The 22,473-nt window shown below is 41.3% G+C and overlaps 1 protein-coding gene across 1 annotated transcript in view; it reads left to right on the top strand.

Moving 5' to 3' along the window:
• SCML2 (Scm polycomb group protein like 2) overlaps nucleotides 1-22,473 on the top strand; it is a 749,380-nt gene that overhangs the window by 284,673 nt on the left and 442,234 nt on the right. The window lies entirely within an intron of this gene.

Below are 22,473 nucleotides of genomic sequence, written 5' to 3'. Positions count from 1 at the left end.
ATGGTTCCATTAATCAAGTGCAGTTGATCTTAAAGTAATGTTTTGTGTAGGCTTTCCAGCTGTGATTTCCGCATGTGTTTAATCCTACTTTTTTAATGCTTTCTTTAACAGAGATACAATATTTAAAGCTAGCATGTTCTATTACTGAAAGTTCTACCCTCCACTTTTGGTGCTTGTTTTTGGCATCACTGTCACTGTCGTTCTTTTTTTGTCTTTAAGTGTCCACTGCTCCCTATTTCCCTTTTTATGGAAAAGAGAAAGTGTATCTCTGAATTGTGTCGTTTTTTTAACATTCTTTCCTCGGTAGCATGAACACGTGCTTTCCATTACTAAGTCTCTGCTATAATTCTTAAATATTTAGCTAAACACATTTATAAATTAACAGACTGCTTGTTCTCTTTTTATAAAGCAAAGAACACTCTGGCAGCGGCTACATAGGGAATCTGTTACTTACCCTTTAAGGCCACTTGCGCTCAAGGCCCCACAATGAGCTGACCTCCCCAAGTACCAGCAGTACATAAATCGAACCTCATGAGATAAATAACACACACAAGGTTCACTTTGTCAATATCCATAAAACAGAAAAACCTCCAACATTCTGACGCCTTGTGTGAAAACTTTATCGGTTAAGGAGGTAATTCTAAACAGCTGCTGGTAAACAAGTAATTCTTGTTCAATTGAAAGTGCAAGTCTCTGTATATAAAATAAGAAACTTTGTCAGTTTGGCCTGGAGCAGTCTTGTTTGTGGTAACGATCATGCTAGGGCCAAAAGCTATCAGAGGAACTTAAGAAAATATTTGTTGTAACTGATCAGACTTGGAAGAATAAAACCCATTTCTAAACAATATGAAGTCTATCATTCCACAGTGAAAATGATAATTTGCAAATGGAGAAAGTTCAGGTAGTTGACAATATACCCATGATTGGACTTCACGCGAAATTCACCACAAGATCAGAATGTATGATGCTCCTATAGACTGTAAAGAACACCAAAGCGCAATCCCAGGGTGCTATAGGCTTCTACAGATTGGTTATTGTTTAACAATTCATGTTTCTACCATTGAGAAAAGGCTGGTCAGGTACTGCTTTTGTAGAAAAATAGCTAGCAAAAAAAAGTCATTCCATAAAAAGGCATTGCTTCACATCTCAGGTTAACACAATGCCTGAATGAACCACGAGTCTTCAGGAAGAATGTCTTTCTTCAAGATGAGACCAAGCTGGAGTTGTTCAGCTGTAATGCAAAACGTACTTTTTGGCAAAAAGAAAATGCTGCCTATCGTCTCCAGAAACTCATACCAGTTGTCAAATGTGGTAGAGGGTATGAGGATTTGGGTTTGCTTTGCAGCTTCAGGAACTGGATACCTCAAAGTCGTTGAGCCTGTTTTGAAATATTTTCTGTACTAGTGCATTATAGAGGAAAATATAAGAGCATGTCATACAGCTGGTGCTTAGCCGAAAGTGGATCCGGCAGCAGCTCTACTTTCCAAGACACGCCTATAAATCCAAGATTAAAAGGTTGGAAAAGAGAAAAATCAGGACTTGGGACTGGCCAAATAAAAGTCCAGCCCTTAACCCCATTGAATTGATGCGCCAAGACGTAGAGATAAACTTAAACAAATGGCCGGAAGCATCACAGAGCTTAAAAGGTTTTTCAATTGTTGTCCAAGATTCCTTCCAGTCTAAGGGTGATACTGCCATTTCATAGGTAATTAACATCGTTTTTGCAGCTAAAAGGAGTTCTCCAGTATTGGGTTATCTTTCATAGATTCACATGCTTGAATCATTCCCCATTGTCAAAGTGGGAGTCCCAGGGTACATAAAAAGCAGTAAGTAATGACTTTAACAATAAAGTTAATAGAGAAAAAACATTCACTTTAATATCTCATCCTAGTTATTAGGAATGGTCCAAACTCCAGCCAATCAGGTGACAGCACCCTCTAGAACCCTCTCTACAGAAGCTCCAGGCTCTCAGATTTTGTACCGCACATCATGTGAAGGGAGTCTCCCTGAGCTCTGCTCAGTACTTTCTCTTTGGCCTACTGAATTTTTTCTAATTTTCAGATCAGCATGTCTTCTTCAAAAAGATCTCTCGTCCAGCATTGTGACTCTTGTGGAAAACTCCAACTTCATTCAGATGGCCCCCACAAGAAGTGTACCTACTTCCTTCACCCTGATCATCAGATGAGAGACCGTCAAATTTGCAGAACTTTCTCTCAAAAAACTTTGAGGAATGAGATGGACGTCTTCTTCTGTGGCTACAGAAGTTGAAAACTAAGGACAATCCTCTGTCGGATGAGGAAAGTGATTCCTCCCTCAAGACTACTGCTTCAAAAAAAGAGGGCAAGTGAGGCGGAATTTGTGTCTCCTAAGGATGTTAAGGTACTGAAGAAACATTACCACACCTTAAAATCTGATGACCAGCCTTAATCTTCAAAAAAGGAGCCAGTTTCTCATAAGGGTCAATCTATGCCCTCTACTCCTTCTAAAATCTCTTAAAAAATAAAGCCGATATCCAGGTCTCTACCGGCGACAATTCTGTCACCTCAAAAAGACACTCCCGTCGACAAAAGCTTCCGTTGCCACAACCATGACGACAACGTCGGCTCTCTATTCACCTCAGTCCAAGCTCATCATGTTGTTGTCCTCTCCGTCGTCTATAGTCTCGGTATGGGTGAGGCCATCTACAATGACGCAGGATCATCTTCAATGTCGACAAAAAGAAAGGGACTTCTGTTAAAAGGATCATCGATGGATCACTCTTTACCGATGAGGCTGTTGGCAGCTCTGAAGAACAAAAATCTCTTATCGACGGCAGCCTTGTCATTGACAGCAGCCTCGCCGTCTACGGTAGTTTCATCGACGAAGCTGAAGACTATGGACACTGATCATGCTACCGAAGTTGTTATACCCACGCGTCCCCGGTACTGATGCCGGGGCCTTATTTGTGAACCCCATCATGGCACCTCTGCAGTTATGCTAATAACAGTTACTATTTACCATACTTGAAACTCTGTGGGTGATAGTGTATCCTACGGTTGATCGATACCTGTTTACTATACCCAACCCCCCATTATTGAACTATCTACTACTTGCATATATCAATTAAGCCAAGGTGAAGCTCAGTATTGTCTGAACGAAACGCGTTGGCTGGAGCCTATCTTATGACATTGTCTGAATAAAGGATTTCAAACACTAAGGAACTTTGTCTGTTTACATCTTTTGAATATACATTCCAGTGGTGCACCTCTCCACTCTCATCCATTCCTTGATCTGCCTTGCAGTTTGCACCCAACAATGTCAGGTGCAGGAGTTATTTGTGCACACGTCTAAAAACTCTTTAAACAAACGATTACAAAAAGGAACACAGCAGTACTGTGCAGCCTTATACGTCCACTGTTAGTTTGCCCTGCAGTAGACTACGGACACTGACCTCGGTTGGCGATCTTCGTCGACATAAGAACTGTCGACGAAAAGTTTGTTGGCGACGGTTTATTTGACGTCATCATCACCATCGTTGTTGGGCCCATCTACGGTTTTGCCTGCATCTCAGGAATATAGCTCTGACTCTGCATCAGTGGAGCCGAAAACTGCCTGTGACACTGTTTTGTCAGCTACAGTTCCTCAATATAAGAGAAGAGCTTCAGAGAAAGTGATTTTACCTATTCACACTTCTCCAAGTAAGGTATCCCCTGTCGACTGCCAAATGGGGTAGGACATTTCCCCTTTTATTGAAATGTTGCCTGAGGACTCGAAATCTGAGGCAGTGAGAATTCTTCCGGAGGGAGATAGGATCTCTGCTGAGATTATTGGCTACGCCGTGGATGCTTCTTCAACAGGTTTCCATCAATTGGCTGTGGTGGCGGTCCAGAGACATCAAGGCTGGTTACATTTTTTTAAAAACTTTCTTTATTGATTTTCAAAATAATACAAGGCTGGTTAAGAGTTACTTCTTTCTGGCAAGTAGCTCAGACAAAAATCATTGATATGCCTTAGGATGGCGAATCCCTATTTGGTCAACACATTTACGAAGCCCTTCAAACTATTAAAAAAGATACAGATACTGGAAGGGCCCTTGGCACACTGCAATTCAAGAATCAGCCCTTTTGTGGAGCCACAGAATGTGGCTCATCTTCCTTTCGGGGAGGTTACAGTCAATACAAGCAGTACCAGCCGTATCAAGGTCAATCTTGATATTCATCATCTCAACATCAGCAGTCATACAAGCAACCTCCTGTCGCTTCCTACAAGTACCATAGAGGCAAGACAGCCTCAGAGGCAGAGTGAACACCCAAAATCAGTGACAAAGGCACAGTGCCAGCCACAGTTCCCACCAATCCAACAAGATTGGTGGAATAATTTCCTTTTTCCTTCCCGAATGGTCTACAATAACAACAGACAGATGGGTTTTTAGATATAGTTTCCAACTGTCACACTTTGGAATTTCAAAAGATCAGTCCAAATTGCCCACCCAGAGGTCCTCCTCCTCCTCCTCCTCCTCATCTAAAAGAATTGTTATCTCAGATAAAGATAATGTTACTCAAAGGAGCCATCGAAGTGATACCAGGTATGCAGAGAGGAATAGGATTTTACTTGAGAATTTTCCTCCTAAGAAAGAAGTTGGGGAACGGTGTCCTATCTTGGACCTTCGTGGCCTTAACACATTTCTAAAAAAGCAATCCTTCCGTAACTTACCTGTTCAGGAGGCGCTTCAATTAGTAAATCAGGAAGATGACATGATTACCTTAGACCGTCAGGGCGCCTATTTACATATCCCCATTCTCCCCAAGCACAGGAAATTCTTATGCTTCAGAGTGGCTGGCAGGGATTATCACTCCTAAGTTTTACCATTTGGCCTTTGTTCAGCGGCCCGGGTGTTCACTAAGGTCCTAGCACCTGTGGCGTCCCACCTACGACAGGCAAGAATTCAAATCTTCCCTTATCTGGACGATTGTCTCATAAAAGCGAAATCCTTCGCAGTGGCAAACAATCATACTCAGAGATGTCTCTCTCTTCCAGTCCTTGGGTCTCCCCATCAACCTTCCAAAGTCTCAGTTAATTCCCTCAAGAGTAAAAACTTTTTTAGGAGCAACCTTAGACACTCACCAGGCAAAGGCCTTTCCCTCGCAGAAAAGGCAAGAGAAGATTCGCAAACTGGCGGCTATACTCCTTGTAAAGAAGTCCACTTCAGTTCGGACCTACAAATCGCTTCTGGTAATGTTGTCCTCCTCCATTCCCCTCATTCCCAACTGCCGCTTCCGGATGAGGCCCTGGCAAGAAGAGCTAGACAGTCAGTGGCTACAAATATCCGGGAGCTTCGAGGATATTATAAAGATAACACCTCAGATGAAGGAGGCACTTAAATGGTGGACCCACATCCTGAACATAGCCGCAGGCCAGTTGTTCCTAATAGATGCTCCAAATTACATAATTACGACCGATGCATCCCTAGAGGGGTGGGGAGCATATCTGGAAGGGTTGACAATCAATGGCAAATCGGACAACCAGCATTGGTCTTACACATAAATCTATTAGAGTTAAAAAAAAATATTCCTGGCCCTGAAATCCTTTCTCTTAAAAATTTCAGGAGCATCAGTTTTAATTCGGACACTCAATACAACACGTATGCACTAACTAAAAAAACAAGGAGGGACAAGATCAACTACGCTATCCCTACAGGCCCAGCAAATTTGGGATTGGACAATTCAGCACCAGATAACATTAACAGCGGAACATGTTCCAGGAGTGGCCAATATCCTGGCGGATTCCTTGAGTAGGTCAGAAACAACCAACCACGATTGGGAACTCCACCAGCTGGCGCTGGATCGCATCTTTCTGTTGTGGGGCAAACTGAAGTTAGACGTATTTGCAACCAGTCTGAACAGCAAATGCTTCTTCTTCGCCAGCTGGCTACCCCAACAGGGATCGTGCGGGAATGCGTTTTTCATAAATTGGTCACCGATTTATGCTTACACTTTCCCTCTGATTCCTTTAATCCCAAGGGTGCTACGGAAGGTGAGGAAGGAACCTTGCCGAATACTACTCATAGCACCCAGGTGGCCTCACCAGTTCTGGTTCACAGAGCTTCTACTCCTATCGGAGTGCAAACCCAGGTTGTTACATCCAATTCAGAACTTGCTAACACCGAATCATGGCCAAGTCTACCATCTGGATCCAACATCACTACGATTATCAGCTTGACTCCTGAACACTGAGTTTGCTGACCTAACCATGCCTGCTGAATGTCGGAAGTCCTGGCAAATGCTAGAGCGCCTTACACTATAAAAGCTTACAAGCTTAAATGGAAGAGATTCTGCCATTGGTGTGCAGGTTCAGACGTACATCCTATACAATCTCTGCCAGAAAAATGACTACCTTTCTTTCTGCAACTGGATAAACCTGACCTTTCTCATTCGACTCTTAAGTTTTTCCTTGCCGCAATCTCCAGGTTTCTGCTGTATAACAGGTCACAGTTGCATTGGTCATCAAGACTTCTAAAACCATTTCTTAAAGGATTGTTTAGAATGTTCCCTCCAATTAGGCGTCCACCTCCGCCTTGACATCTCAACATTGTATTGGCACAACTTATGAAGAGCCCATTCATAGAGCAGGTTCAAATAAATTACATGGAAAACTTCTCTCTTGCTGGCTTTTACGTCAGTCAGACGAGTAAGCAACATACATGCTTTCACTATTCGTCATGCTTACCTTCAATTTTCAAAGGACTCTGTTATTTTTCGTACCAAGCCTACCTTCATCTCTAAGGTCCCATTGGATTTTCATTTAAATGAACCGGTCATATTGAAAACTTTTTTCCCAAATCCTCGAACACCAGCAGATAGACCTTTACATTACTTGGATCTAAAGAGATGTATAAAATTTTACTTTCAAAGTCCACCAGCATCCGCAAGACTGATCAACTTTTTGTGGCTTATGGTAAAATTAGAAAGGGGAATAGCCTGGTACTAAGCAAACAATAGCACTTGGATATCATCAGCGATATAGTTTTGCCATCAGCAAGCAGGCAAACCTTCATCTTCGACAGTGAAAGCTCACTCTTCGAGAGCTTTCTCCTCTTCGATGGCTGATTTTGCCGGTGTGCCTATACAGCAGATCTGCAGAGCAGCAACCTGGTTCAGCAGGCACACTTTAGCCAGGCATTACTGTCTGAAAGCTACAAGCAATGCGGACACAGCTGTGGGACAAGCATTCTCTGTATTCTTTTTCAATGAGATGAGCCTCTTTCCTTCCTATATGTTTTGACTATTGCTTTATATTATGGATATTTCCCTTAATTTTGTGGAATCAGGCATACATTGTTGTGCACACTTGTATATTTAAATGCTTGTTTGCAGACAAATATATTTTTATATATGTAGATATATGCAAAAAAGAAGCGGAGAACTCTGGGTAGTTCTCAAGTTTAGGTGGAAAGCAGCTCCTGTTAGAGCACTCTCAACAGGAGTGACACTAGATCTGTTCACCTCAAATATCTGCTTTTCTATCAAATTCTTTAAGCATGTATATATATTTGGGATGCAATTCTCTTCTACGTACAGGATTACGTATATTTTTTTCTACTGCATGTCTTATTTGGCATACATTCCTATAATACTACTGCTATCTATTAAGATTCAAGCATGTGAATCTATGAAAAATGCCCCAATACTGGAGAAGAAAATAAGTTACTTACCTTTAAATAGTGGTTCTTCAGTATTGGTATCTTTCATAGATTCACATGTGAACCACCCTCCTCCCCATAGAGGCTCGCCTGATTATTTTAGATACTTATATTGCACTTGTGCTCGAAAATCTGAGACTCATTTCGACGACTGGGGATGATTCAAGCATGTGAATCTATGAAAGATACCAATTCTGGAGAACCACAGTTTACAGGTAAGTAACTTATTTTCTTCCACGTGCTGCTGAATCACAGGGCGCTCATGCGTTTTCACATAAGTCTATACTGAGTGTTGGCTGATGGTTTTATTTAACAAATAATGACAAAATGAAATGTTTGTTAATTATTTACCTAATTAGGTTAGCTTTTATATGCAGTTATAACTTGGTGATTTTCGATTAATATTGAAAATCTTAATATGTACATAGACTCTTAATATATTACACTTTTTCACATCACTGATTAACTTTCTATTCCCACTACCTTGCAAAGATAGTTACTTTCCATTGCAGAAAATTCCGAGCTGTAGACACCCCCCTTCAGACACACGCAGAACACAGAACAGTGCATTTTGACCACCCTAAAAGAGTCATCTTGTATTCATATAACGCAGCAGTGCTGGGGAATTCCTGCCCGCATCAACCTTTGATGCCAGTTCCAGACACATCGGTCTCAATAGGTTATTATTTACTCCCCCCTGTCAATTGGTACATCCTCGTAAGGTATGCCATTACCTATAGAAACATCTACTGAAGTAAACACTACTAAGTATGGTTCCCAATTCTTTAACCACATTTAGCAGATCTCTCAACAATCCCACCCCACTTGCCTCTCTTTACACATATAGTGGTCCTAGAATTCTATAGTTGATTGATAGAAGCCATGTTATCTACTAAATTCTATATAACTACTCCCTCCCACTTCTACAGGGTACTTTGTAGCAATTAAGTCCTCACGTTCACACTTGCCTAACGTCAGGACATAAGCATACAAACTATATCAATTATGCTATTCACAATGTACAGATGGAGCGAATTAGCACATAGATCCTGTCCACAGCACACATTCACCAGTTACCATTCCTAAGTGACACTACAGATTCAATCATAGTGTAGACCCACAGCCTCGAAACAGTATCAGTAGCATTCTTTAGAATGCTATAATTTCTGAGCACATCATAACCTACAGTGGCCAGGCTAGTTATGTAACTCCCAGGCCTTGTAATCAGCGCATGGCTGTTTTAATATTGACACACTTGCCTACTTGTTTCTGTCCCATACATATGTAAGGTGATGGACCACCTAAAATATTTGGATATTGGAACTGCAGAATATGTTATAACAGCTGTGTAGCTACGGCAAATCTGTTAAAATGTTCTAGGAATGTGTGCTAGTATGCCAGAACTGGCTGCTGTTTCACTTTCCCTTTTAACCTTTCCTTAATTGTATTTGTATTAACTCTGTTTTACAGACTGACAGGCACGGTTCTCACCTTACTGTAGCCTCATTAACCAGACTGTCAGAAAATAAGGCAATAGAGTTGGAAAATCAGCTAGAGCGGAAACCAGATCCACGTTCTTCCATTTCTACTTTTGGAAGAACGTGTATTTTCTAGTACTCTTAATTTTGGGGTGCAGCGTATGGCTACAAAAAAGTACTCCATCCCCTCCTAATGAAGCTAGATTAGGTTTAGAGGGCAGAACTGATCATAGTAAAATGTTTTGCTCATGGAGAGGCTATTAACTGAATTGATTGATGTTCCTCAATTGGAAACCCCCAAGTAGGAATTTTGTCAGCAGCAGCACTAAGACACCAATTCATTAGTGGCTGCCTCTAAACCTGGGACACTAACGCAGATGAAGTCATTTTCTTACTGTCCGGAAACGCTTGTGGCACCTTCTCCATCTTTCCAGGCATAGAAATGGTTTTAATAACCACAACCTTACTATTGTCTCCCCCCCCCCCCTTTCTTCTTCCTGGGTACAGAAGTCTCTCATGTCACTGATAAGGCATTGGGTACTTAAATGCTGTATTAAAATACAATAAAGTATGATCAGAGCATTCTAAAGAGCCCAGAGCATAAAGAACTTTACTAAATTATAAAACAAGGAAACCGCCTCAATCCTAAAACCAGACACAAAAGGTAAGTATTTTTTGGTTTAAGGACTACCTTACGTTGTACTCCCAGGATTACAGTCTTAACCCGTAGGTAGCTGAGAGAAATTTAAATCCTCCTCTAACTCCCTGACGTAGAAGCCCTAATCAATATGTGGCAAATGTAGCAAATTGCAGGAAAGTTGTCCAGCCAGTCAAAATGCATGTACGTATGGGAAATTGTCGACTCCAGTGTGTGACAGATTAGTTACTCCTGGAAAAGAGGGCTGGCCACCAACTACAACCGGGAGATTCGGAATATACCAGAATGGTAATTGGAGACTTGAGCATGGCACGTTGAAAGACGTTAAAAGAGGCATTAATTATAGTAAGTGCACAACTAAATGATCTATATATCTGATATGGAATTGAGACCCGAAATACGGTTCAGAATTGACGCCTTAGTCTGATGCTGCTCCTACTCCTATCTACATTTCCTTTACATTTATATTTTTTACTTTAAATACATAACGTTGCATACTAGCCAAATGTTAAGCTAGAAGAAATGCAGCCAATACATACAATAAATGGACAATTGTCAACTTGTTTTACTGAAATGATCAGTCTGGTTGCACATTCTCAGATGCTCTCTCATATACTGTGGCTACTACAGATACATTTACAGATTCATACAGGATGAAGCACTTTGAAAGGAGGGGTTTCGAGTTCAGGCTCCTCTGCAAAACCTACATTACACAGCACTTGAAAAATCTGCAGTCCTCAGATGTGGCTCTTCATTTGAACAAATGTTTGCAATTATCCTGACAGATGGAAGACATAAAGAGCAACCAAGTGGTACAGAGGGAGGTTTGGAGCAGGAGGTAATAGTCGCCGAATTTAAAGATTGAAGAGCAGATTCAGGAGGTGGAGGAAAGGATACCTGTTCTACACGTTGCCACTACAAATCAAGCTGAAGAGTCTGTAAAAGCTCTAAGAAAACTGTGTTCCAATAAGAAAGACCTTAAGAATATGTGCTCCTTGACTTCCAATGGCTGGTATGGATCCTAAAATGAAGGGAAGGACTCCTATAGGACAGCTTGAATCCAATCCAGCAAATGCCACACCTCTGAAGGAAAGAAATCATTACTTTTTTTAATATCTTGGGCACATTGAAATCCATTTAATGGTCCCCAAGGCTGCAGTCTGCTCACTTTCTATTCTTTTATTTTTTTGGACTACAATATTGAGACAATTTTGAGGAACTATTAGTTGTTGTGAACAATCTTAACTGATTGAAGGTACTCATACTAGATGTTTACAGCTGGCTTAAATAGTCCTGCTGCTTCCCAAGTTGAAACATATGTGTGTGTGTGTCTGTCTGCCCGACATTAAAATGCTAATCTAAAGCACCGAATTTTGGGTCCGTGTCTGCTTGCCGCAATTCTGTGGAGTGGTGAAGGCAGCGTTCCTGATATATATATATATATATATATATACATATATCTATATATATATATATATATATATATATATATATATATATATATATATATATATATTACAGTAGTAAACCTTTACCTACATGTGGTCTGTGTCCGTATATCTGAGTGGATTTGAAGTGACGACGGCGAGCGTGATATCTATATCTCATCACAATATGGCCCAAAAAGCAACACGCTCAACAGCTGGTGCCAGAGTGCGGGTCTGACCAATGCCCCAATACTCAATGAGATACAAAGGTACGATGCACTCCTGCAAGTTCCATTTTAAAGCCTTTATTACGCAAGACAATTGCACCGACACGTTTCGAGCAATCTGGTCTTTGTCACGGTTGGTGAGTCCCTCGTCAGTTTCAATTGTTATAGTACAAGTCCATGTTGTCCTCAATGAGGCATTATGTGATATGTGGTTCCAAACCCAAAGCAGTTCAAAATAAACAATTGAAATTAATACAACTGTATCAATGTGTACTGTGTGCGCTTCATCAATCAGTCAATCAATCAATAACATGTAAAGCGTGACTATTCACCCATAAGGGTCTCAATACCGTATAAATATTTACTACATGTGTTGTATACAGCATAATCCGCAACAATTTCTTCATCACAGTGTACTTAATATCTCAATTTAAAATGTCCCTATCAGAGGCAGTCAATATTTTTTGATACAGGTTATAATTTTAAAGTCTTAAGTTGTTGTTTACATCTACTTTAATTAGTGTTCAGTCACAAACGCTGTAATGTGGGGGCTTTGAAACTAAACTTCCTGTAGTGCAGCATACCTTTTTATCTAATTAAAATATATATATTTAGATCTATCTCTTACTGGCGGTCGCCAGTAGGTAGTTATAGTTAGGATCTAGTTTCCATAGAAGAAGCATTTTTTGTTTTGCAAAGAACTTTGGCGCCGTTTGACGAATCTTCAAAACACTTTCAAAATTACTTTGTCACTCAGTTCAGCTGCTGTTTGTAATGTTTGTTGGTGATTCGTCAAGCAGGGTCCGAGAAAAAGAGTGGGGGGGATCTGAAAGCGTGTTTTCCCCAAGCAACTTCCCATAGGGATTTTAGAAATGACTCCCCTCCGTTCAGTAGTTGTAAATTTATGAACAAATGAAATACATTTAAATATCTAGGGACATGAATCCTCTGCAGATCCGACAGAGCTCATGCTGAGAAGTGATTTGCTGCCTTCAACTGAGAAGTGCTAGCAGCCATATTGAGACTCTGACTTATCCAAGTCCATAGAAAAAAGGCAAAAAAAAGAGGGGGGGCAGGGTAGGAATACCCTGACACCCTAGGCCACGGTCTGCAGCATTTGTTTTCTCTGCTCTCGCCCCCCGTATGGACCATGCCCCAGAGGGAAGTATCTTTTATAATCGGGAAGCGCATGCGGCCCTCCTCCCCGGGCCGATTTTGGCATCAGGGACCCCATTTCCCAGGTGATTTTACAAATGGGGAAGGGGCCATATGCCTTTTGGGCCAATTTTGACCACATGGACCACACCAATATGCTAAATTGTAAGGGGGACTGCAATCTACCCTGGGGACCCCATCCCCTAGGGCCCGGTCGTGCAGGACCCTCCCCCCCCCCCACCCCCACACGAGACATTAATGGGCCCCCTGGACCCCATCCCCCAGAGCCAGATCCAGGCTCCTGCTATGTCCTAGAGTACCCGTACCTGGGACATAGCGTATTTGCGCTCACTTGGCAGGAGTAATTTTAATGCTTCCGCTAAGCGAGAACAAACAGTAAGTCCACTCTCAGCGGGCGGGAGTATTAAAAATGCTCCCACCCGCTGGGAGAAGACTTTTTATCTTGGGCAGGGAAACAGATAAAAAATTGCTGCCTCACGCAGGGAGCAGCATTTTTGGGTGCTCCCTGTGTGTAGGAGGAGTGCTGGCTCCTGCTGGAGAGGGGAAGCCGGCAAAAGCTGTGGGGCATTTGGGCACCAACGTGGCCCCCAACAACCAGATACGGGGTGTCCTGGGTGGGGCCAGGGCACCCACCATTGACTGGCTAGGCCCTGGGGGATGGGGTCTCCGGGGCCGAAATCGACCCCACCACTTGCAGTAATTGGCTGGGCCCAAGGAGGGGGGTCTGCGCATCCCCTCATTTTTAGGTCTCGGTTTGGCAGCGCGCATGCGCTGTCTCTCCGAGACAATTTTATTTATTTATTTGCGGTTTTTGTAGAGCGCAACACTCATCCCTTGGGATATCACGGCGCTTATACCAAATAAGGACTACTGATGGCGTATGCTGAGATGTTAAAGATTGGGGAAGACTGTATGACTATGTCATACATTCACCCCAGTACAGTACATTGTTCTGAATTCTGTCCATCAACTGTTGTTTTTGCTTTTGTCACCCCGAGTGGGATGGGTATGCTCAGACGTGAGTCCCATGCTCTCCACACCACTGGAGTCAAGCTATCCTGGCTGAAGACGGCTGATAGCTAGAAACCGGTCCTTGGATGCTTGATTCCGGTCCAGGAAAATCATTGCTTGGCAATTCGGGCTGGACTGTTCCCATGAGGCACAGGGTCAAGGCTGATTTGCATATGGCCATGTCTGAACTGGGTTGGTGTGGAGTGAAAAAAAGCGATGGATTTAGGCCCAGATCTCTGTACTGGGGTGAATGTATGACATTTTTCTGCATTTTGTCCATCAACTGTTGTTTTTGCATAAATAATGCTGGCAGCCTAACCTAAAATAATATCCATTCCTTTTGTTCCTTGCTGATAAGGAAAGTATTTTTGTGCCGAAGGTAGCAAACACCTACTAGGGAAGATAGGATAATACATTCTCCGTTATAAATTTCGAATGCTTAGAGCTTGCTGCAGTGACGTTAACTTATCATTTCAGATCTACAGTCGGCGCAGAATGCTGGTAATTAAGATGTGTTCCGAGGGGGCAGGCGTGTGCACGTTTTAAATGCTCGCATGTTATCAATGGTCAGGTGGTACACAAGCTGCCTGGCGCCTAAATACTGCCCATACTGTTCTGATAGTAAGATGTGGGTTTTTGGTACCTGGTCTGAATGCATGCTTTATTCATAAATTTTGTTTTATGATTGGTGTTTGGCTTCTTAGTCCCGCCTCCTGAGGTAAATAACAACTGTTAATGTTTTTCAGTTTCATAATCACCCATGGATCGGAATCTCTGTGCAAAAACAACCATGATCTAATTATTTAGAGGGCCACACCTATTGCAGTGTGTTCAACAAGAAACAGTAGTTTTAACAAATGCATGTTGAGCACACATTTACATTGAGTGAAGACACATGGGAGATTTATTGCGTAGATAATCTTTGTGAAACACAGATGATAGCTGCTTACCTGTTAAATCAAAGCACGCACCTCTCTCTCCTAACTTGCCTTGACACCTTGAAATTAATAAAGTAGCGGCGCCTCTTCAGCAACTAATGCAAACAGGAGTATGTAAAAAATGTGTTCCTTCAGGGCATAGCACCGAACTACTCAAAAGAAACTAGCTGTTTTCACAGTATGTCAATAGGTCTCGCATTTACGCGACTTTGAGCTATTGACATTGTAAATGACATTGCTTTTTATTGTTTTTGATTTTAAAACCTAAATAAAAGGCATTGCCGTTTACAATGCCAATAGCTTAAACTCCCGTAAATCCGAGACTTATTGCATTGCAAATGTTTGTTCATAGTGCAGGCCCCGTAGGAGGGAGTCCCTGGGGCCAACATTGCCCCAGGGAGGGGGGACTGCACGCCCCCCTTCAATTTGAACAACCTACTGAGCCCCGGAGCATGAGGTCACTTGGGCCAAAGTGACCTGGGAAGGGTGGCCTAATGTCTCTCGCATATTTGATGCAGACGAGATTGGGTCCTCCGGGCCAAAAGTGGCTTGGGAAGGGTGGCCTAATGTCCCCCGCTCCCCCTCATTTTTTCATCCAGACGAGATGGGGTCCTCTGTGCCAAAAGTGGTCTGGGGATGGGGGGGCCGCATGCCCCTGTCCCCATTTACTATATGGATGGCCCCTGGGGCTCTAATTCGCCTGGGGAGGGGGATGTGTGCTACCCTTCTGGGCTGCTGCACGTGGGAGGTTGGCCGCTTGGCCTAGCCACCAGCCAAGCCCTGCATCCAGCGCCCCCCACTCCGCCGAGCACAGTCAAAGGCAACACGCAGTGCTGTGTTGGGTGCCTGAATTAACGTGAGGTAATAAAATATTACTGACATTAAAAAATTAAATTCAATGAAAAAAACAAAGGTTACAGCGACTTTATAGTTAGGAAATAGTATTAAATAAACACCTTGAAAATTCACTTAAAAAAGCAAAGTGTACAAGGACGTTATAGTTAAGTTCATATTTTACACACACAACATCATAGAAAGTCAGCAGTTATAGTTCTACTTATCTCAAGAAACTATAACTTGTGCCCTAAGTAACTAAACTCCCGTCCTCACCATGCATAGCTAATTACCCCACATATTACATCATTAATGACATCTTCTATGACATCATTGATAATATCGGTGCAACATTTGCTGTAAAATCATTGATGAGAAAATTGTGCATGGCAGAGGTGCGAGTTAGTTACCTTAGGGCACGACTTATAGTTTCTTGACATAACGAACTATAGAATTTCTATGGTATTGTAGAATTTCTATGGTATTGTGCGTGTAAAATCTGAACCTAACTATAATGTCCCTGTAACCTTTGTTTTGGTTTTTGAGTGAATTTTTAAGGCTTTTTTTAAAATGTGTATAAATATATATATATATATATATATATATATATATATATATATATATATATCACAAAGTTGTTTTTTCTGCAAAGCTTTCCCTGCAATACACAGTTTCCTTCATCCAATGAGCAATGTTAGTAGATCCCTAAAGCGAGAACATTGATGGTATTGGATTCAGGTAAACATGATCAAATAGGGGAGGGGAAGTTATCTGAATTCCGGGTGTAGGAATGGTTGATTGCCATTTCTTAATAAATCTGTTTCTGAATTGAATAGGATCTTTTTTTGATTGAGCAGATGGAGTGGTGGGCTAAAAACCTTCCCAAGCAGTTGCCATTCCCTTGATGGCTCGAACATAGCAACAGTTAATGATGTGAAGAGCCATTGTTAGGAGTGGTGGTTAATTCATTTGATAAAAATAATTGCCTCGCCAAATTATTTTAAGGCACTACCATGTTGTCTTTTTTTGATAAATAGAATAACACACTCCTTCTTTTGGGATGGTAAGCGCAGACGTGTTAACAGGAAAATGTTATTCCGTTCCCTTTCTGGGTGGAAGGCATGATGCTGCTCTTCTGTTCGTGCATGGCTTTACAGAGTAGTGCAACATACTTGTTATAATACATTCGTCTTTTTCGTTCCTAAGCCATACCCTCTGTGAGGATTCTTATTTAGATTTCACAAAACCCATCATATGAATAATACATAATTCAGTCGTCAAGAAGTTATGCGTTGTTTTCAAGACCATCATTGTAGAAATGTGTGTTACTTAAACTGCATAATTTGAAAACTGTGTGATAATCTTACATCTGAGAAGATGAAATATTCTCTGGCACTTCCAGCAGTACGGCACCATATGAAATATAGGAGGAGGAGCTCTGTTGAATCTGGGCAATAGGAAATATTATTTTCTGATGTACAAGCAAAGTATGGAATCTCTCAGGCATGCCTCCATTTTACATATTTACAGCTCCGATTCTTTATTGCAGCATGCAAGGGAGCGTTGTGGGTATAGCAGAGACACATGGAAGTGGCAAAATGATGTACACTTTAAAAAAAGTATCTTCCAAATCTACACCATATTAAGTCTTCTCTGCAGTGGGAGGGTCAAGATATACAAGAACGTTGAAGGGCGAAGTAGCTATAGAAATTGAGGAAAGGTGTAGAGGATTATGCACATCAGTGCACTCAAAATATAATGGCTTCAATTGCCAACGTATAGATATTTTGTGTATTAATAGTATAGTGTGCCCCAAAAGGGTTTCATAAAAGGCATATGTGCATGCAATGTTGTCTTTCAGGGCAAATGTTCTGGACTTGCAACGATTGGGTATATTTTGGAAGGCTATGTTTGGGTTAACAAGGAGCATGATGGGGAGAGAACGGTACACCCTTTAGCATGTATTGATGTGTTGTGCAGGGAGTAAACATCAGAGGGATTTTTTTTGATGACGTGTCTAACTGCATTTGCGAAATTAAACTTCGATGGTATTCTTATGTTCCTTGGTAACCAGAGTAATCCTATTCACACACGAAAGGAAGAAAGGCGGCCATCTTTTTCAGATAGAGGTGAATAACAGAAGAGAATCGTCGAAGCCGTTTCTTTAAAAAAAAAAATTTGCAGTTTTAGAGGAAAAAACGTAATTTTATTAGAGAATACCATGGTGCTTTGCCACAAAAGGAAACTATTAGCGGTAGCAGGTTGATTGTGTGTACAGTAAAATATATTTTTCACACCGTACTTAAGTAGAGGGCTTTTAGATGATACAAGAAGAGAAAAAGATATAATGTTACTGGTAAATTATTGTTTTAATCGTTTTACTTTTGACGCTTATTTGCAGAAAATATACTTTCATTTTCAGTTATTTCAGAGGCAAAATAGTGCGTGCGCTAATGCAACGAACAGTTAGCTAGTTAACAAAGTTAATTTTAGTGTATGACTAAACGATACAGATTTGAAGTCTTACTACATACAAATCGTAATACCCAAATAATTCATAGTCTTAAATGAAACGGACATTATTTTTTAAATTGTGCGGTCATAACCGGGTTCTACAAATGTTTGTCGATACATGGTACAGTATGAAATGTATCTTAAAGGTGTGATATCGTATTTGTGTTAGGCAGGAAGCTCTTTGTAACATTTCTAAGTGATCACGGAAAAAACATCCAATTCATTACAACGCATTTCGAAAGCTACTTTAAAAATGTAATCTCCATTTGGATATAATTAAAAAGAACTATCAGATATTCGGTGACAGCTGCTGATTTGTGTCAGTCTGGGAACCGAGGGGATTTCTTAACCCGGCTCATGCTTGCGGGGTGGGGAGGGCGGGCAGGGGAACAAAGCAGGACGAATTGTCACCAAAATACAAATCTTTTATTTATCGTCGAAGTCGTCTTAGTAGAAACCCTAACACGTTTCTCAGTAGGACTTATCGCGAGCATATAAACAAAGCAGGACCTTTTCGTGCATCAAATATTATTTTTGTACAAGTTTAAACAGAAAGTCGCGACGGTTACTTTTATTAGCACGGAGCGTACTTTAGATGGCTGCCAGATGCAATTTTATCAGTTGTGTGTGATATAAAAAGCAAGTTGGACGATTTTATCTGTCCCCTCTTGATGAAATTAATTCAAAAAATGAATGTATCTGGAACAGAATATTTGGCTGCGTGTAATCCAGCTGCGTTTTCGTCAGAAACTTAATAGGTCAATTTTGTTCAATTGTTTTTTTTTTTTATTCCTGGCTAGTGCGTTACTTCTGGTCCCTTTAGCACTTCACAATCGGTGTTTGTTTTCTGTGTGCTGTGCGCTAAAGTGGCTCGTTGTTTTTGGGAGCAGTGTCGGCTATATTCTACGACCGAACAAACATCTGCGACCAGATGTGCGGCTAATTAAAGTTGGTTTGTCGTGGTCTTTTCTAGCCGCTTGAGTTGCCGCAAATATACTGTTCGTTTTGATCTTTGAGTTATTCTGCCATTCTCTTCAAAGCGTTATCCCTGCCAGCGTTATGGGGGCGGTTATCATTCTACAGTGCCTAGGCTCAGTGTGTTTTTGAAACATTGTAGCGCTCGGCGTAAAACTTTTACAAATCTGACCCTTGCGTTCCGTGAAGTGCAACAGCCTTAACTGTGAATACAAGGATAGCTTCCTCTTCAAAAAGACGCAGTCACAATTTAGTATCATTCCATGTTTAAATGTCAAGGTGCAACTGGTTACATTTAGTAATCGTGCACTGAATTTCTCAAAAATCACTCGGGGAAATGGCACTGGTGAGGAAATGCGGTGTGTACGGGGCTTGTTTCACTCAATTGTCGGCATGCTCCACGTTTCTGTTTTCAAGCGCCTGCGGTATGTTCCTGTCACTAATTGTTATTTAGCGCGTTAGCCGGAAAGATAGAATTTACCTGAAACACATTTTCATTTGGTTGATTTAAACATAGACATTTGTTGTAGTTTATTGTTACAGCTAGTGTCAATTTAAAACAATGCGGTTCAGTATTGTCCGGAGAAAGTACATTTAGAAAGTCACGACTTCATGTTGCTAATTTATTAGCGTCACTGCTTTGCCGACAACTCTCTTAATAATAATACCCGCTCTACTAATAAATCTTTGTTTCCAAAAGCCACAATAACGTTAATTTAAAACGCAGCCCTTGCCTCGGATTAAATATACATAGGTCTTGGGACGGCACATCCACTTCTCTGGGCGTTAGTCATTAGACATAAAATAAATAGGTAGATTGCGGGAATTAGTTAACGTTCACCGGGCTGTCTGCAATGTGTAAGATACTTTTAACGCTTTATCCGCCAGCGTTCTATTGGTCACGGATTCTCAGAATTTTCGAGAAAGAAATATGTTCAACCGGAATTTAACAAATGTATTAGGTAGTTATTTGCGCTTACTGTTTAAAGTCTTATAAAACACAAGCCGTTTATCCATGTGTACCACAACTATTGTGATGCTAAGTAGTGTCTGGAAAAATTAAAAAATAACCCCCTTTAAAAGTCTCTTTTAACTAATGCAGTAATTGCAACCAGAAAGGCGGTGTCTTTTTCCCCCCCCCCCTTTGTCGCGCCAAATTATACATTTTAACAAGTTCTCCCGAGACTATTAAAGTGTATTAGTTTACATCACACGTGGGTCCGCGGGGAACGGCTGCGTGCACAGATGCAGCAGGCTTGGCAGCTCGGCGGTGCGCGCCTTTTAGTTTCTTCCCAGATCCTGTGACCCGGTGCAACCTTTGCTCTGCCTCTCCCGGCAAGGGCTGAAGGGAGCCCGAGCAGGTGACTGATGATCACTGTCAATACAGCCCGCAGACAATATGCGAATCAGTTTAGCAGCCGCCTACCCTCCCCCTCCTCCCAGGAGCCAATGCAAATAGGCCCTCGCTGATTGGCCGAGGCGCCGGGCCTGCGCCGGCAGCGTGGTCTTTGTTATCGTCTCCATCTCCAACACGGTAATCGCTGCGGGCTTGTGAGGGAAGCAGAGCTCCACGGGAGGAGTTCCCTCTTTTAATATACACATCACCGCAAAAACAGGATTTAGGGAAACCGTTCCCAGGTAGGAAGCGATTTCTAATGGGCAACTTTATTAATACAAATGTTAGCGCCTCTGTACACGCTTCATAGATTCTGTTAGTATGCTTTTTTTTCTCCTCAAGGGAGTGCTTTAGAATTCGTGTTTTTCCGAAAATGCCGTTTTTTGTACTTTTGCAAATGGAAAAATCGGAGCAGTTGTGTTATTGTGCCGTATTCTATAAAGAGTTTAGTTCGAATTAATCGTACATACTGATGCATTCTAGCTTTGCGATTGTTACTTTAAACTTTGGCTGGGGGATGGTGTTGCAGCTTGCATGCACACGAGGAAACGTGGAGCGATGTTTGTCAGCTACCAGCACAGTTATTTTAATGAGTAGTTATGTAGACGTGTTTCTTGTTGAACTTTATTAAAATGGTGCACAATGCACATGCATAGTAACTTTACCGTATCAGTCTGGTGTCTTTTATTAATGCATTTTAAGCACATGTGGTATAATGTTACTTTTAAGGAAACATTTGCTGTTTTTGGACGGAGAGAATCGCGCACAATTTATTGTTGAACCTAAAGCCTATTCAGACTAAAATGCTGATCTCCTGTGAAATATGCGTCCAATTTAGGGCCCTTGACATGATTTGCAGTCTTTTTGTGCTCATGTCCGAACACTCGTTAAGAACATCGTATTTCTTAAACTGATACATGAAACCCCTATGGAGGCACCCTGTTGAGCTCCGTAACAAACGATTTGATTTTCTGATAATTATTTAATGTGCAAAGTTACTGTGCAATTCACTATTTAATTTGAACAATCAGTCTAAAAGAAAATGTGCTTTTTATCGATTGTTAATTTAGTTTGTAGTGTTACACAACATTATCCCACCTCTTGTCAGCTGAGTGTATTCATTGACTTGTTTTCTCAAAGTACCTCCAGCTATACTTGACTACTCATATACGCTATTTCAAGGGTTTTCAGTAACCTCTAGACTTTCTGGAGGTTTTTGTTTATAAACACGTGTTAATAGCACCGTTGACGTCTCTGATTAATTACTGTGTATGAAACCGTTGTTTTTGAGTGCTGAAATTCTGCCTGAAGAAAATTAAAACTTAAGTTAACTTTTCTGGGAAGTACTGTACGTTTACCCACAAATCCCTGTTGGTAGCAGTGGTTAAAAACAGCTGCACTTACTGTCTTAGAACTCATTTCAGACCGGTCTTGGAAATAATGCTGCATCCTATGTGGGCATGACTCACCCTCCCAATGGACTTGTATTTCAAAACGCTTTTGCTTGGTATGAATTGTAGATGCGAGACCATGTTTATGATGTTCTTTTGTAGCTCCATACCATACTTTTGTAGTTAAGCTCCCAGTGCCTTTTAAGATGTGTTCACACTTGTTCTCAAATGTCTTATGTTGGCATGTTTTGAAGCAGCGATTTTGCTGTACAAAATTCATTTTTTTCCAGTGACTGCTTGTGAGAGATTTAATTTAGTCTAGGAGTGTAAAGGGAACTACTTCCAGTATTGTCTGGTCCCCTTTGTCTACTTTTCTGAGTCTTTTTTTGTGTCCTTGTGCATTTTTTCTGTATGTGGCATCCAGCATTGTCCTTGCTGGAAGACACGTTGGCTGATCAATAAGGTGGGGCTATGTCGTCTCATGAGTCCTTCAGTGAAAGAGGTTGGAGTGAGACACTGATTACTGCACAAGCAGTTCTTTAGGAGAGATAATAATCTGAACACAGCAGATCCTTATTCATTTGGACATGTGGCTATGTGCTTTTGTGGCAATTTCCACCATAGTGCATTGTAACTGAAATTTGTGTGGTGCCCTTTCTGCCATTAGTGTGGCCTTGTAGCACTGTCTGTTGTATGGGTCATACATACCCAAGTAGGTCCACAATTTCCATTGAAGGTTAAGTCTTAGTTGATGTTTGATATCATTCGGA

Source organism: Lissotriton vulgaris, chromosome 8, assembly GCF_964263255.1.
Source record: "Lissotriton vulgaris chromosome 8, aLisVul1.2, whole genome shotgun sequence".
Lineage (NCBI taxonomy): Eukaryota > Metazoa > Chordata > Amphibia > Caudata > Salamandridae > Lissotriton > Lissotriton vulgaris.
The sequence above is the reverse complement of the archived record's forward strand: the minus strand, read 5'-3'. Positions and strand labels throughout refer to the sequence as shown.